General features: G+C 43.5%; 1 pseudogene; it reads right to left on the reverse strand.

The window, feature by feature from the left end:
* The window catches only part of LOC122925882, a 2,558,103-nt pseudogene that overhangs the window by 58,666 nt on the left and 2,482,678 nt on the right, over positions 1-16,759 (reverse strand).

Genomic DNA, 16,759 nt, shown 5'->3' on the forward strand with positions numbered 1-16,759 from the left:
ATAAATGCAGAACTAGGCAATACCACACCGAAGTGTAGCCAGAAAGCCCCTTGGGTCAGTGACAAGGGACTACACCCAGCAAGATCAGGACTGACATACTCACAGACTGAACTGAACAAACTGACAGACTAAACAGAACAGACCAAGACTCCACAGCTCACAGGAACTTAAGGCAGCATGACAAGGCACCTGAGAAGCCATGCCCAGCCACAGAACAGGGGCGTTAACCCCAACAGAACCAGAGTCCAGAACAGACCATAACAGACAGACTGCAGCACAGGCCATTGCCCCTGGCAACCAGCACACACGGATACACCCGCAGCCAGTATGCCAGAGCACAACCAACCCATGAACCCGCAGACATATTGACATGGGTATAGCAACATCCACAGGCAAGTTCACTGAACCTGCAACAAGCACGCAGCCCCAAGCAACCAGCCTCCGCAGGAATTCAGCCTGTAGCCAGTATGCAAGGGTGCATGCAGCCAGCCTACATGGAATACGTCACAGTGAACCGCACTGTGACACTCTGTAGCAGAGGAGACCACCGTTATTGCATGTAGCAATCGCTCGTCCCCATACTGAATCATTGTTTTCCGGCAGCAGAGTGCTGATTACATGGCACAATCTGACAACGGCAAACGATTATTTTTAAACATTGTGGGCTTTCGCTGTGGTCGATACGGGTAAGCGGGCGCAGTACAGAGGCAAAATGCAAGTTCTTAACTCAAACCGTCAGTGTTTATTCACACTTGAGGCAATTACACAAAACAGCATGTAACTTTGCAGTCTTGGTGTTAATTCACACACAATGGAAAGTTCATATAACAGAAGTCACCTTGCTGGCAGTTCGGCCTCCAGTAGTCCGCAGCAGGCTTTATGGGCCAGTTTCCCCAGCATGTGGCTCTCAGCTCTACAGCACGGCACAAAGCCTCAGATCCCAAAAACAGAGACATCTCTGCTGAGCCCAGCTGCCTATTTAAGGACGGCCAGGTGCTGCCAAAACCCGGACCAGCACTTAAACTCCGGTCCGGGTCCGGTATTTGACCTCACCTGGCTGAAAATCAGCCAAGCCATACATGCTGGGAGGAAAATACCTGCCTTGCCAGACACAACCCCTCACTGTGTCACGACATGTTGAAAGACTCTAATTAACCGACGAACGAGCATTTGCTCGTTTATTGGGTAATTGTTGGCAGTATTACACTGCCAGATGATCACTAACGAGCGATCAGAAATCATGACTGTATGATCAGATTACACACAGGGGTTTTATATAGTCTGCATGGAGACACACAGGACTCCGTTATATTTATCTTTGACTTTGATTCTTTTTAATAATGTTTTTAGAATGTTTTGTTATAAAAAACATGATATTACCTTCAATTATTATACTGGCATCTACTGCCTACATGCTAATATTACAGTTGTCTACAATAGTCACGTAATTTACATTTTCGCCTGAGGTGCCCTGAAAACTACACTTGCACTACATTTGCACTACATTTGCACAAACCACATTCCTTTCCAGTCAGCTCCACCTCTTTCCTTCAGGTTGACAGGACTGTTGGCTACTGTGCTATAAATGATAACTCTATGGTAGAATCTTTCATTATGTAGTTAATGTAATTCAGTACATCTGTTACCTGTTTGGGTAAAGTTGTAAGGATCCCATCAAACAATTCAACAGTTTCTTTCTGTTCCCTGGTGATATTTGCATTCATATGAAGTCCAAATACCTACATAAAGTAGCATTCTACTGAGAAATTGATTCCCTAAAGGCATTCAAGAAAAAGTTTCTACTGATAATTTGTGAATTAGTAAAAAGTCAGTCAGAGATACATATAGAAGATTAACCAACATTTCTGTATTAATGTATGGTTAGGAAACCAAAAAAACCCAAGAGGGACAAAATCTTTTTGCAGTTTTTACAGTCCACAATATGCGGATCTGCAAAACATGGATACCGACCGAGAGCGTGCAGACATTTTTTTCCCTCCTTCACAAGTATCTTATAATTTTCCATAAAACGGACAAGAATAGGATATGTTCTATTTTTTTTTAAGTGAATGGGTCCGCATCCGATCAATAAAAAATGTGGATCGGATGCGGACAAAAAACCCATAGTTGTGTTCATGAGCCCTTAAGGCCTAACATAATATGCAGAATAATTTCCCTAAGATATATTTATCTATGCATACTTATGTGACTTGAACAATGAAAACATTATGGGCCAGATTTATCATTAGCTCAAGTCAGAATAATGAAGTGAAAAAGTCGCAAACTTTTGTGCAATCACTAAAACTGCGCACAAATTTGCGACTTTTTTCGGCTCTGCGCTATGCTCCTCAGTTTTCTGAAAGTGGGCGATTTTCTTATGACAGATTTACTATTTCAACTATTTAAATAGTCGCAAAAAAGTCGCAAAAAATTACACAATTTTACTCCAGTGAGGACCATGCTTATCTTATGCGACTTTTTATCGGAACATGCAACTTTTCCGTAAAGAATTGAGACTTTTGTAAAGCCGCTTACTGACGGATAAACTGCTGCCGTCAAACCACATTTATTACAGTCTTAAAGGGCCGATCATAAATCTGACTTGGCTAAAACTGACTTTAGCCATATGTGAAAGTGGAGTGAGCTGTCAGAGTCATGATAAATCTGGCCCTATGGCTGTTGGAATATGGAACTGAAAAAAACGAAAATTATTTATAGTGCCACAGGGTTAAATGGCGCCAATAATAAATGCACCATTTAACCATGTTTATGGCTATGTAGATGAAAAACGCAAAATATGGCTATGACTCTATATTCTGCTATTCCTCTATTATTCCTCTGCTAGAAGTTTAAGTATGTATTTACCAGCAGTCTGAGATAAAGCTCCATCTGGGTGTTACCAGTTGGGGTGTGTGTCCCTGCACAGTCTGCCGCTGTACAACCAGTTATAAAAGTAGATGCTACTGAATTCTTATATTAGGCAATGCAAAACTAAAACAGACCTCTAATAAGATTCTCTCAGATGCCGGATTTGATGGAGGTCTGAGGTGGGTGCCCACATTTATACTTTACGACACTTTGAATCCAGGTATTGGTGAATCTGCTTATATATACTTTATCTGTTTATTTTGCCATCATGATTCCACTACATCTTATTATTTGGGGGACCAATGTGTGTTAAAAGCAAGATAATACAAAAAAAAAATAACACTGCTTTGTGATTCCATATGGCAGTTTTATAGGTAACAGTACAGTACAGATCCAAGAGGACTTGGACAAAGTAACACTAACCCTACTTGTCCAGTATACTGTATAGATATTAATTGTACTATTAGTATATTACTACAACTAATAATTTCATAGCAAAACAAGATGGGTCGCCACCAACTAGTGTAAGAAAATTAAAACAGCAGCATAACAATAATTAAGGGTATGTATTATAGCACCATTTATCATGAAACCTACATTATTGCAAAGAGCCACCAAAAATGTACAGTGTTCTTACCCTTGACTAGGCCTCCACCTCCCCCAATCTTTGGGTCTCATGCTGTAGCTGCTATGGCTCTAGTTAAGCCCCTGAATATGCTCATTTATAATGTATTTAACAGAAGGAATTTGCTATGTATCTCGAAAAGTATGATACAATGCAATTACTAGTGACAACAAGCTGATTACAATTCAGAATTTTTTCACTTAATTGGAAACAAGGTAACACTTAAGGTTTATTGTTAGACCACTTACCTCTGGATCAGCATTGAGTGGTAGGCTTTTTATATATTCCATATAACTGTCATGGGTATCATTCTTTAAAGCAAAGTATTTTCCACTGGGAGAAAATGTGTAATGGTCTTCAGTAATTATAGCTTCACAAAGAAATATGTCAAGCAAGCTTAATAGAAGACGCCTGTCGTGCTCATCTGTTACTCTTCCTCCATAGTTACATTCTCCAGTTAGATAAATGATGGCATCAAGAGGAGCTTCTTCGTAATCATTGAGGAATCCCTGTGAGATGCAAGATATATATTCACCTTAATGATCTCTAATACCAAACAGTGCACACTATGACATGAATGTTCCTAATTTAAGGTATCAAGAAGTTTTCATTAAGGTCAGTACATATGTTCTGTACCATGGGCATCATGTCATAATTCTAGTTGCTGTGCTATACTAGGCTTTCATAACTCATATTCAAACAATCAGTGAAAAATATGGAAATGGTTGGGGCTAGAATTCTAAGTGTGGGTTCAGACAGATTTTTTTGTGGGGTTTTTCTACACTTTTGTGGTTTTAGTGGCGATTTTTCTACCTTTGTTTTTTGTAGTGAAAGTGCCAGCTTCAGATGTTAAGTATGATATGCAGGACACACTAGTGTGTGTGTTTTTTCAGTTGTTTTCTGTTAATTAGGTGGTGTTTTTTGGCTCTGGCATTTTGACCTCTCTTTATAGAGAAAAAGCGCAGAAAAAATCAGGTTCACACAGTTGTTTAGAAAAAAATGTTATGTCACTAAAAACACCATAAAAACCTCATGTGGTGCGGAAAAAATGTGAGCGGTTTCTATGGCATTTTTTTTAGAAGTTAAAAAAAAACTCCAGGCCAGTTTAATGTGTGTAGGAGACCTGGAAGTGATGCTACACTTTGCAGCCAATTAAACATCCATTCACACTTTTCAGCCTGGGGTATTAGGAGCTCCAAGTGGTGGTTGCAGGTAACCAGTTTTTTTTTTTAATCTTTAAAAGGTAGCATTTCTTTTTTTTTTTTACTTTTCTTTTTTACTATTGTGAAAAGGGTTCTCAGATATTTCTAGTGGTTGGAAAACCCTTTTAGCTCCATGGCTGTGTGACAAAAGATTTGACACATCAGCCATCTGACCTCTATAAAGATGTATTATGAAATTAATTGGTACAGAATTATGGACTTATTTAAATAAAACAAAGAGTCTGAATAATATTCAAAGGTGGACATTCACTATAAGGCTAGTTTTGCACAGTATAACACCAAAATTGTATCTGTCAGTTAAAAACAGATAGCAACATATCAACTTTTTTCTAATCTGTTTTTATTTTCACATTGTAGATTTATTTATTCTATTTCCTGAACATTATTATGGCGACGGCCATGTTGCCTGAACTGTTCTTAACAGCATTTGGAAAGCATTAAGAAATTGCTTTATGGCAACCCTGTGCGTGGGCCATAGACGCAAAGGACAGGAGGGGACCTCAGTGACTTCTGTGGGAGAGTTTTCTAGGCATGCTCTGTGACCTGTGCACAGTAAGAATAGACCAGTGACCAGTGCACAAACTGCAGGATTTTATGGTTTTTGCTTAAAGGGGTTCTCCGGGAATTAGGAAAATGAAAATACGTAAATATTATTTTATTATAAATATATTTCTAAATACCTTTCATTAGTTATGAGGGCTCATTTTGTCTAGGGAGCAATCATTAGGACAAATAAAATGGCCGCCATCCTATTAGTACGGACAGAACCTGTCTTAATCACACAGGAGGACATGCTACTTCAGAGCAGTGGCGTCTCTAGCTTTCAAATTTTGGGGGGGCACACTGGGGGCCAGGACAAAAGTAGGGGGGGCAGCTATAACAACGATACATTTACACAAGTACACTTAGAAATGCTGCGATACTTTACCCAATACCTAAAACCGCAACAGGGAAGAAAAGTCCAGCTGTCTGTGGATGACACTGCTATGGGGGGGATCTGTGGATGCCACATACCGTGTAATGTATAGCATCTTATGCTATATGTGTCATCCACAGATCCACCCCATGACAGTGTCATCCCCATTTCCCCCTCCATAACAGTGTCATCCACAGATCCCCCTTCCTATAACAGTGTCATCCACAGATCCCCCTCCCCGCCACTCACAGGAGTGTACATTTGACATTTCTAAACCGTAATCCATATCCTGCAGTAACTTTAACTTTAAATCAGGATTAAGCGGCCGCTCATCTCTACTAGTACCTTAACCTTACACCACTCGGCTAGCTTCGGAAACAGGGCCAGGCTACAGCCTACAGGTACTGCCTGTTAGTTGTTATCGAGCGAGTGCTGATTTCTGCAGGTCAGAGGATACGGATTACAGTTTAGAAGAAATGTACACTCCTGTGAGCGGTCCAGACCAGTGGCGGATCCAGAGCCTGGTCTCGGGAGGGGCACTTCCAGATTATTTTCTGTCCACCGCCACAGAACAAGGGTGCTTATAGAACAGACTGAACAGTGTACTGGTATACTATATATTGTGGGGCACAGCGTGGCGGTATACTGTATATTGTGGGGCACAGTGTAGGCTATATGTGTATAACAAACATATTTGACATGAAGACTTACAGTTACTTGGCTTGGCCCTTGGGGGTCTCGGACGCCACTTCCACACTTTGGCCGGGGGCTCGGCGGAGCTGATGTTGTGTTTTATCCTAATGAGAAAGATTTCATAATAAGGATTTGGAGAAGAGGCAGAGGAATAGCAGAGCAGGGAGAGGCTGGTGCTGCTACTAGGGGGTCATACCATGTGGGAGTAATAAAGCCCACCATAATGCCCCCCGGTAGTAATAATTCTCCTTATAATGTGACAATGCAAAAAATACCCCCTTATGCCCCCAGTTGAGCTAATGTCCCCCATAATGTGCCAGTATAAAATACCCCTATATAGTGCCCCCAGTAAATGCCCCATAGTGCTCCTCTCCCCCTTCCTCCTAGTGCCCCCATAATGTACCAGTATAAAATGCCCCAGTAGATTCCCTCAATGTCCCCCATAATTTTGCAAGTATAAATTACCCCTTCTTAGTGCCCCCGTAGATGACTCCACGTGCCAGTAATAACCCCCCATTACATGCCAGTAATAAGACCCACATTACGTGCCAGTAATAAGCCCCCCATCATGTGCCAGTAATAAGCCCCCCATCATGTGCCAGTATTAGGTCCCCCCATCATGTGCCAGTATTAGGTCCCCCCCATCATGTGCCAGTATTAAGCCCCCCCATCATGTGCCAGTATTAAGGCCCCCCCATCATGTGCCATTATTAAGTAAGTACCCCCCCCTTCATGTGCCATTATTAAGTAAGTCCCCCCCAATGTGCCATCATTAAGTAAGTCCCCCCCAATGTGCCATTATTAAGTAAGCCCCCCCATCATGTGCCATTATTAGGTAAGTCCCCCCCCCCCCCCCCCCCCAAGTATCACTATTGTAAAAAATAAATTAAAAAAAATTATACTTACCTCAGTGTCAGCGATGCGATGCAGGCCTCTTCTGGCCTGTGTCCCACGCTGTATGGCTCAGGCGGCGCGATGACGTCAGGAGGACTCAGGAGTCAGACAGGAGTCAGAAGCTGTCACTGTGGTGTGCAATGTGAATTGTTGTCTGTTGTGCATTGTTACCCACAGTGACAACAGTCTGACACTGACAGTACAATCCATAAAGGTGATGTGAACCCACCCTTAGGCCCCTTTCACACTTGCGTTGTCCGGATCCGGCATAGAGTTCCGTCGTCGGGGCTCTATGCCGGAAGAATCCTGATCAGGATTATACCCATGCATTCTGAATGGAGAGAAATCCGTTCAGGATGCATCAGGATGTCTTCTGTTCCGGAACGGAACGTTTTTTGGCTGGAGAAAATACCGCAGCATGCAGTACTTTTTGCTCCGGCCAAAAATCCTGAAGACTTGCCGCAAGGCCGGATCCGGAATTAATGCCCATTGAAAGGCATTGATCCGGATCCGGCCTTAAGCTAAACGTCGTTTCGGCGCATTGCCGGATACGACGTTTAGCTTTTTCTCAATGGTTACCATGGATGCCGGGACGCTAAAGTCCTGTTTGCCATGGTAAAGTGCAGTGGGGAGCGGGGGAGCAGTATACTTACCGTCCGTGCGGCTCCCGGGGCGCTCCAGAGTGACGTCAGGGCGCCCCAGGCGCATGGATGACGTGATCGCATGTACACATCATCCATGCGCATGGGGCGCTCTGACGTCATTCTGGAGCGCCCCGGGAGCCGCACGGGCGGTAAGTATACTGCTCCCCCGCTCCCCACTACTACTATGGCAACCAGGACTTTAATAGCTTCCTGGGTGCCATAGTAACACTGAACGCATTTTGAAGACGGATCCGTCTTCAAATGCTTTCAGTACACTTGCGTTTTTCCGGATCCGGCGTGTACCTCCGGCAAGTGGAGTACACGCTGGATCCGGACAACGCAAGTGTGAAAGGGCCCTTAGTTATATAGCTACTGAATGAGATGCCTTTAACATATATATCTCCTGAGAAGCCAATTTGATTCTAAAGGGTTAATTTAATTCAACCTGTAATCTAAACTCTTGTGTCATCTGTCACTTCTCCTGTCCCTTAATCTTATCACTGCTGCAACAAAAGCAGCCTCAGCCTCAGTGTAAGGCTACTTTCACACTAGCGTTCGTCGGTCCGCTCGTGAGCTCCGTTTGAAGGAGCTCACGAGCGGACCCAAACGCCTCCGTCCAGCCCTGATGCAGTCTGAATGGATGCGGATCCGCTCAGACTGCATCAGTCTGGCGGCGTTCAGCCTCCGCTCCGCTCGCCTCCGCACGGACAGGCGGACAGCTGAACACTGCTTGCAGCGCTCAGCTGTCCGCCTGGCCGTGCGGAGGCGAGCGGATCCGTCCAGACTTACAATCTAAGTCAATGGGAACGCATCCGCTTGAAGAGGTCACCATATGGCTCAATCTTCAAGCGGATCCGTCCCCCATTGACTTTACATTGAAAGTCTGAACGGATCCGCTCAGGCTAATTTCACACTTAGAATTTTTTCTAAGTTATTAATGCAGACGGATCCGTACTGAACGGAGCCTCCGTCTGCATTAATATGATCGGATCCGTTCAGAACGGATCCAATCAAGCGCAAGTGTGAAAGTAGCCTAAGCTGTTCTACCCTCTGACTCACTGCTCTTAACTCAATGAATCGAATGAGTCACAAACTAAGTCGGATCTTTAGATTCTTTTAACTTGTGACTCATTCGATTCCTTTCTATTCTTAGACTCCCCTGCACTTACTTGTGTGACTCAGGCAGCTCTCTGAATCGAGTCGTCGGTGTGCTTGCCTTGCCCCCTCAGCTCTGGTCGGTGATTGGTTGGTGGGCGGGGAGGGGTGGGGCTGGCAGAAGCAGCCTCCACTCTGAGATCATATTACGCTCCTCCCCGTCCCTCCCTCAGGCTCCGGCTCCCTGCGTCCCTGCTGCCAGCAGCGTGAGGTGAGAGAGAGACTGTGACTGAGCTGAGCTGAACTCGGATCAGTCAAGTGAATGCTGCTGGCAGCAGGGACGCTGGGGGGGGGCCCTTTTTAATTGGGGGGGCACATGGGGGGGCCCAGCATGATGTTGGGGGGCCGTGGCCCCCTCTGGCCCCCCCCCTGGCGACGCCACTGCTTCAGAGCAGCGAGCCAATGAGCTGCCTCATCTTCTTCTATGATCCTGAATACAGTTTAATATGATCTTCAGCTACATCTTTGTAGAAATGAAGTTCATGTGGAGGCATAAAGTACAGAGAGGAGGGTGGGGGTGATGTGGATAATGAGCAGCAGCACTTGTATGCAGTCTCCATTACCACAGTCTGTCCTATCCGTCCTCTCTGTACTTCATGTCTCCTCATGACTTCATGTCTTCTCCATTCCCACAGAGATTCAGTTAAAGTTCTTATAATCTGTATTCAGGATCAAGTAGGAGAGGATGATGAGGCAGCTCTTTACCTCAGTGCTCAGAAGTAACATGTCCTCCTGTATGATTAGGACAGGTTTTGTGTGTATTAATAGGATGGCGGACATTTTGTTTCTCCTAATGATTGCTCCCTAAACAAAATGAGCCATTATAAATAATGAAAGGTAAATAGGAATATATTTACAATAAAGGAATATTTAAGTATTTTCATTTTCAAAATCCCCGAGAACCCCTTTAACTATAAATATTGACATGGAAAATTGAAAAATATGCCAAACATAAAAATGTGATTTAAACAATAGTTCATTTTCTGGTGACACATTCCCTTCAAATGAGTGAGCAATGCAGATGTGTCTCCCATGTCTCCTTCGCTTCACACTGCTCAGATTTTCCTGCATCTTCCAGTCTGTGATTGTATTATGGCACCACTACATTACAGCAGAACTGAGAAAATGGACTGATGTGCTCCTACAATCTATTTACTTTGTTCTGCTGTTTCCACTACACCTTCACTAGTTCCTACCTAGTACATCCACCTCTAGGTACCAAACCCTCCTACTACACCCCACAGCTAGCATCTTTTTGTCTTCGGTGGCATTACACTACAGCTACTCAGTGTGAGAAGGTTCTGAATGCACATGCGTGGAATGAGTGGAACGGATAAATGGTAGGGAATATGTGAAATATGTCATGTTCTGAGTGTCATATGGACCCCAGAACATCTCACAGAACATCTACAGAAACCAACATACACCAGGAGACAAAAAAATTAAAACTTTATTAAACAGGACATGACCAAACATGACAGTAGCTGCTGGACTAGCAGGCAAGGGAACAGTAGCAGAAGGAAACCACTAGACCAAGTGCACCAGTTTGACTTGGGGTCAAACCCAAATAGTGGAGTCTAAGTGAGCCCCGTTCTTTACAATACACCTGAAGGTAAGAATGTATTTCACTGAGAGCTCACCAGGTTGCACCTCCAGGATGGTCCCGGTGCACTAGGCCACTTACTTGCAAGACACAACGTTGGCGCAAGCGCCAGCGGTCCAAGCACACACAAAACAAGAACTGGAACCCAGGCAACAAACCGGAACCATAACTGAAACATATCAGAAAAACAGGACACTGTTCAGTCCAGACAAACAAGAACACAGAAAGCACTTACATGGAACTAGCAGATGTCTGCTACATGGCGGTCACAGACAGAGCTGCAAACATAGACATGCAGATGCCTGGACCCCATTTGAGCCTTGCTACACAGCGGTCCCAGGTAGAGCTGAACAGACAAGAGACAAGTAGGTGCCTGAATTCCATGTGGAACGGATGCTTGGCGGTCACAGACAGAGCTGCACAGAATGGAGAGGCAGATGCTTGGACTCCATTCGGAATGGATGCATGGCAGTCACAGACAGAGCTGCTAAAAATGGAGAGGCAGATGCCTTGACCCCATGCGGAATGGATGCATGGCGGTCACAGACAAAGCTGCTCAGAACAGATAGGCAGATGGCTGGAACTCATGCAGAACGGATGCATGGTGGTCACAGACAGAGCTGCACAGAATGGAGAGGCAGATGCTTGGACTCCATTCGGAATGGATGCATGGCAGTCACAGACAGAGCTGCTAAAAATGGAGAGGCAGATGCCTTGACCCCATGCAGAATGGATGCATGGCGGTCACAGACAAAGCTGCTCAGAACAGATAGGCAGATGGCTGGAACCCATGCAGAACGGATGCATGGTGGTCACAGACAGAGCTGCACAGACAGGAGACAGGCGGAACCAAAGTGGACCACAGAAGACATAAAGACATGGTGATCTAACAAACATCAACCAGGTGACATCGATCAAGGATGACATCACTCAGTGTGTTATATCTACAAGATGGCATCAATGTTTTACCAGGCGACCACACAGAAAGGGCAGATGGCAAAACCCCAGGTCAGGAGCAAGGATCCTGCACCCAGCAATGCTGGAGAGGGACTCTTCAGGCCCACAGCTCATCTGCAGCAAGCCTGCACGACAGAAAGTGTCACATTGAACCGCACTGTGACAAAATAAGCATATGTAGAAGCAAAAAGGTACTAATGTGCATATAACAAAAATTCGGAATAACCATTTCAAAGGGGTTGCTTCATCTGGCACTTTTGATGGAAAATTGCTAGAATAAACCATCAAAGTCAGATAGTAAGACTAGCACTAAAACTAGTCTCCAAAAGTGAAGGAGAATGCAACATGCATGTGCAGCACGCTCTCCATTCATTTCTATGGGAGCTCTTAAAATAGCTGGGCGAGAATGCTGAACTTTTTTCGGCAGTCCCATAGAAATGAATGTAGAGCACATCATGCACTTTTATCGGAGCACTGGAGGTGCAGGTCCTAGAGGTGGGACCCGCACCTATCTGACATTGGTGGCATAGCCTAACATAATGGAGAGGACTCATGCACAGTGTATTTAAGTTCAGCTTTAAATTCTGACAGCGGAGGAATAGGGGACAGTAGGAAAATAATAAATAGAGATCTGGACGCCTAGTCAGCACCACTCATGTATTACTGCAGATAAAACAGTCCAAGATCCAACACTTCATTCATCTATTAAGAGTAGCAGTGTGTGATAAATGTCCAGTAGGGATTATGCACATAGCCATTTAGTAGATTTGTGTGGTGCGGATCCCTATTGAAGCTTCTATGGCCTATGGGTGTGTAATGTCGGACGTGTGCAGTTATAACAGTAATTTTTAAAATTAAAATGTTGTGATATCATCGTAAAAATGTAAATTGGATGTTAACGATAAGTTTTCAAATCGATGTTGCCAGACCAATTGCCTTTGTGTTATACTTGTTGTTTGTGAGTGCAGCTACTTTCTTCTCCACTGGGTGGCAATGTTTAACTAGACATTTCTTTTCCTTTCTATTATTTATTACCAGTGTAGAGAGGATAGATAGATAGATAGATATGAGATAGGCAGATAGATGAATAGATAGATAGATAATATATAGATAGATAGATATGAGATAGGCAGATAGATGAATAGATAGATAGATAATATATAGGTAGATAGATATGAGATAGGCAGATAGATGAATAGATAGATAGATAATAGGTAGATAGATATGAGATAGGCAGATAGATGAATAGATAGATAGATAATATATAGGTAGATAGATATGAGATAGGCAGATAGATGAATAGATAGATAGATAATAGGTAGATAGATATGAGATAGACAGATAAATGAATAGATAGACAGACAGACATAGATAGATAGATGATAGATGCATATTATATATAATTTATATATGTATATATGAGATATATAGATAGATAGATAGAGGGATGAATGGATGATAGATTCTATGAACCGTTTCCTCTATGTTCATAGTTTAGTTTTCAAAGCAAAATTATAGCAAAAAAATAGTTTGTGGGTAATTCAGATACATAAATTTCTCTTTCTTTGTGATGGTTAATATAAGATGGTTATTACAAATATACTTCCTTAGAGAACTATGTCTGCCTCTTCCATGCTAGACAGTCCCACTGCATGTCTGCAGCATCTTGTAAGAAACATGCTTTGTCTACTAGACTGTACAGTGAGGAGCCTCAAGGTGGATTTAGATGAACCAATAATAATCAGCCAGATCATCCGGAACAACCGTTCCTGCAAACCGTTCCTTGTTCTTGACATCTGGCCATCTAAAGGTACTTTCACACTTGCGTTGTGAAGATCCGGCAGGCAGTTCTGTCAGTGGAACTGCCTGCCGGATCCGGAAATCCGTGTGCAAACGGATAGCATTTATAGACGGATCCGTGTCATCCGGAAAATGGATCCAGTATTTATTTCTTTTTGCATTTTTAAAGGTCTGCGCATGCACAGACCGGAAAACCGGATCCGTTTTGCTGGAACACTTGGTGCCGGATCTGGCATTAATGCATTTCAATGGAAAATAAGTGTCCCAGAATTTTGGACGGAGAAAATACCGCAGCATGCTGCGGTATTTTCTCTGGCCAAATACCGTAAGAGTGACTGAACTGAAGACATCCTGATGCATCCTGAACGGATTGCTCTCCATTCAGAATGCATTAGGATAAAACTTTTTTCCGGTATTGAGCCCCTGTGATGGAACTTAATATCGGAGAACTTTAACGCTAGTGTAAAAGTACCCTAAGTGTTCCGCCAATCACCTGATGAACAAGCAAAAAGCTTGTTCATCGGTTGTTCCTGCCGTTCGTGCCGGCACCACCAATCATCTTTTCTGGACAGCAGATCATACTGTCTAAACAGCAATCTGCCGCCCAGAAATAATGATTCTGTATGGGGAAGAGGGATAGCTTCATACAGGGAAGAAGATTGCTGCATGTAAATGCAGCTTTCTCCTTCACTGAGCGAGCAGCCAGCGGTCGGGAAGGAACGCATCCTTCCCAACAATCGGCTGCTCCATCCGCCTGTCTAAACCAGCCTCCAAATAGACATGGGTGTCTTAAGCAGGCCATATACATTTGATTAAGGTTCCATTTACTGTGGACTGTGTCGAAAAACCCCTTTAACTTTCATTCTGTTAGATTTGGCTCCTTAAAAGCAGTCTGTCACCAGGAATCCACAGTTAAACCTGGCACAATATCTTGTAGGACTAGCTCAACTGAATGTAATGACAAATTACTCTTAGCAATCCATTACTTTATTCTGGAGAAATAGCACTTTTAATCCAGGCGCAAATGAGCTGTTAAAGGGGTTTTCCACTATTTCTACAACTGCTTCCTCTACTACCTCCTACCTCTCCTTCTTGATTTATAGGGCCACGTGAGATGATGGTGCAAGAACCTGACCCTGTCAATCAAGAAGGAGAGGGAGAGACTGGCAGAGGAAGCATCAGGAGCAAGGGTGCACGCAGTGACTTGGACCTGGCCTGGGTGCATTTAACAGCTCATTTGCATATGGATTAAAAGTACTTTTTCTCCAGAATGAAGTAACAGATCCCTAAGTGAAAGGTATCATTCCATTCAGCTGAGCCAGTCCTACAAGACACGATGCCAGTGCCATTTGTGGTCACTTAGTGATCATCTTGTTTCACCATACCGTAGGTCAGCTAAAGTGCCATTGAAACATTTACATGGATTCTAACAGTGTTTAGTGCAACATATCATAACATACAATATCTGTGTCCGTCATTACAAGCAACATGATAATTTTTTTAAAATGTAGCAAGATCTGGTACTTTACCTGGAGTTGCTTGGTACTGATTTTTAAGTCTGAGTCATTGAATTCAAGGTATGTTTCAACCAAGAGATAGTCCAAAAAAACATAGTCCAAATAAAAGCTTCTTAAACACCTACAGAGGGAAAAAAAAAATCACCTGCTAACTGGAAATGGTAAAAATCATAGAAAGTGATGTGTTTTATGACTATTGAGTGCAATATATACACAAATTAATTAATATTACTGGCTCTTACTGTTCTTGCTTAACTTATAGATTTCTTAAAGGGGTTGTACCATGACAACTTAGCCGCTGTCCTAGCATTACAAAAACGTATCCACTGGAGTGAGGGCCTATGTTCCCTATTTGAAGGGAGCAGTAGACACACATGCCTTCATGGAGCTCGAGAGTTCTCAGATGAACAATAGCACAGTGTGCTCTGGAGCTCCAACGAAGAAGGATGCCCATGGTGCATGTACTTGGCCTGAGAGGGATTCTGTAGTACAGCGCAAGCTCCAGCCAGAGGATCAGAGGAATGCCCATTCAAATTAATAGTAAAAAGACCACTCTCACTGTCTCAACCAGCCTGAAGATTTAAGTTCAGCTCTGTGGAAGTTGAAGGTTTGCAGAGTGAACAGGGACATGTGGCCAACATTAGTGTCAGCTAAACAGATCCAAAACAACAATCCCTTTAAGCTTTCCTACTTTCATCAATGTGTGAGATTTGGTATGTACAGTGTATGTGCTTTTTTCTTCCTATTTCCAGTTTAAGACTACAATTATTAACCGTCTGCCACAATAACAGTAATTTGGTAAAGGTCTCTGTTTTGGACCTCCCTCCATTCCCTTCGCCTAATAGGGTCTAGGTGATCACCTAAACAACACCTGAGCCCACTTCTGAAAATCTTCAAATTTTCTTACTACCAGGGGAACACAAAGCAAACACCATGCGACTTCATAATGAGAAAACCAGGGTAATAAGCCTCACCAGCTACATGCCATGTGTCAGGTTTGATCAGCCAATGTCATAGTATTTAAATGACATCTCATAGCCGAATGTTGCTAATGGCAGGAAATTTCACCTTACCACTAGAGTTGAGCGAACACCTGGATGTTCGGGTTCGAGAAGTTCGGCCGAACATCCCGGAAATGTTCGGGTTCGGGATCCGAACCCGATCCGAACTTCGTCCCGAACCCGAACCCCATTGAAGTCAATGGGGACCCGAACTTTTCGGCACTAAAAAGGCTGTAAAACAGCCCAGGAAAGAGCTAGAGGGCTGCAAAAGGCAGCAACATGTAGGTAAATCCCCTGCAAACAAATGTGGATAGGGAAATGAATTAAAATAAAAATTAAATAAATAAAAATTAACCAAAATCAATTGGAGAGAGGTTCCATAGCAGAGAATCTGGCTTCCCGTCACCCACCACTGGAACAGTCCATTCTCAGATATTTAGGCCCCGGAACCCAGGCAGAGGAGAGAGGTCCCGTAACAGAGAATCTGTCTTCATGTCAGCAGAGAATTAGTCTGCATGTCATAGCAGAGAATGAGGCTTCACGTCAGCCACCACTGCAACAGTCCATTGGCATATATTTAGGCCCAGCACCCAGGCAGAGGAGGGAGGTCCCGTAACAGAGAATCTGTCTTCATGTCAGCAGAGAATTAGTCTGCATGTCATAGCAGAGAATGAGGCTTCACGTCAGCCACCACTGCAACAGTCCATTGGCATATATTTAGGCCCAGCACACACACAGGCAGAGGAGAGAGGTCCCGTAACAGAGAATCTGGCTTCATGTCAGCAGAGAATCAGTCTGCATGTCATAGCAGAGAATGAGGCTTCACGTCAGCCACCACTGCAACAGTCCATTGGCATATATTT

This window comes from Bufo gargarizans, chromosome 2, assembly GCF_014858855.1.
Source record: "Bufo gargarizans isolate SCDJY-AF-19 chromosome 2, ASM1485885v1, whole genome shotgun sequence".
Classification (NCBI taxonomy): domain Eukaryota; kingdom Metazoa; phylum Chordata; class Amphibia; order Anura; family Bufonidae; genus Bufo; species Bufo gargarizans.